Source organism: Quercus suber, unplaced genomic scaffold (assembly GCF_002906115.3).
Source record: "Quercus suber isolate HL8 unplaced genomic scaffold, Cork oak 2.0 scaffold_1329, whole genome shotgun sequence".
In the NCBI taxonomy this organism is placed as follows: domain Eukaryota; kingdom Viridiplantae; phylum Streptophyta; class Magnoliopsida; order Fagales; family Fagaceae; genus Quercus; species Quercus suber.
The window spans coordinates 1-1627 of NW_027070716.1; the positions used below are offsets into that span (position 1 = coordinate 1).

General features: G+C 38.6%; 1 long non-coding RNA gene across 1 annotated transcript; it reads right to left on the reverse strand.

The window, feature by feature from the left end:
• Window positions 1–402: 402 nt before the first annotated feature.
• LOC136065923 (uncharacterized) lies at window positions 403–1621 on the reverse strand. Its single transcript, XR_010627504.1, has 2 exons — window positions 1108–1621; window positions 403–901 (listed from the first exon to the last, which is right to left on the reverse strand). It is a non-coding gene; the product is annotated as an uncharacterized LOC136065923 (long non-coding RNA).
• Between the last annotated feature and the right edge of the window lie 6 nt (window positions 1622–1627).

Consider the following 1627-nt stretch of genomic DNA (forward strand, 5'->3'; position numbering starts at 1 on the left):
CTCTCTCTCTCTCTCTCTCTCAGATCTTTGACTACTATTTGAACATCTGACTTACAAGCAAAAGGTCAATTTATTTGAATGCACCGATATAAGGAACCGTGTGGTAAAAATTGAAATGTCTCCGGACTATAGGATTTGTTAGCTAGGGGGGAGAATCCCAGAAGTGGTGACCCTTTCACGCTTCCACGGACATCACCCTGTTGACCTGTTGTTTGTTAACTCAAGGTGCTCTTCGGTAATGTGTTGGGCACTGATTTTCTTTTCCTTTTTTAACTTATTATTTAACTCTATCCCCCTCTGAGTCTCGTGTTCTGGTACATCGCAATTTCTTGCAAGCCATATATGGCGACTGGATAGCAACATTCGTGTTTCTCAACAAAAATAAAAAAGGATAGCAACATGTTTGATGAGCAGGATTACAAGTTTTATATTGCTTATAGAACCAGTAAATATTTGCATACATGAAGTAGAAAGGACATTAAAAACCACTTAGAAATAACACTTTTTTTAATGTAATATCTGAAATATAGCAAAATGGGAAAATGTATTAAACACCACAAAGCAATTCTTGGCCTAGCACTATATGCACAATTTATTGCTTCAGGAAGTAGCTAGCTAGTAAAAAGGACACTGCGTGGAAAACCAAATGTTTTCACCCTCTTCTCAATACTTATTACAGGTCTAGGCAATACAACCATCCAAGTGATATAGGCCATTCAAGGACACTTGTATTTGTTGCCGTGAGTGGTCATTTCGGTGTAGCACTTGCCACATTTTTCCCTGTTACCAAATGTTCCTGGTGGAACACACTTGCAGCGGTCACAGCATGTCATGCAGGCTCTCATGCACACTCTCTTCCGGTTATGTAATTGGCATCTCTGATCACATCTGGGGATACAATCTGTGCACAATACAATAGCACATTTACCACAAAACAAAGTTAAAAAAACAAGTATATCATGAGGAAAAAATAATTCAATAATGCTATAGACAACTTCTTTTTTTCCCACAACATGATAAACTGGAAAATTATCAACTTGTTATCTCGACATTTGTGAAAAATATTGTGTTCGGCAGACTTGTTGGTAAAACGGTGTGGAAATTTACCTTGTTTAGACTTCACTGGGGGCAGTGGTGGAGAAGTGGGTGGCTCAACTGGGGGCACAGGGGCAGGTGCCTTTGGTGGAGGAGACTGAGATGGTGGTGTGTTCACAGGTGGTGGTGGTGCATAAGCTGGTGCCTTTGGTGGAGGAGATTGAGATGGTGGCGTCTTCACAGGTGGAGGTGGTGCATACAGTGGGTCCTTGGCAGGTGGTTGTGCTGGTTCTGGCTCTTTGACATAGGTGACCTATACCAAATCACAAAGTCCATTTTTTTTTTTTGGTTAGTATTTAAAAAAAAAAAAAAAGAATAAGAAAAGAATCAGCAAGTAGCCAAGTATAGAACTCCTCTTGCTTAGAAAAATATTTAGTTAAGGTTACAACTTGATCCTCAATAAAAATAAAATAAATAAGAGGCTTAAGGTTACAACTTACAAGAAACTAGTAGGAATTAAATCTAGGGTACCTAAATGTAACAATATATAGAAATCCATTAAAGGAAACAACTGAAGAGAGAGAAAAAAAAA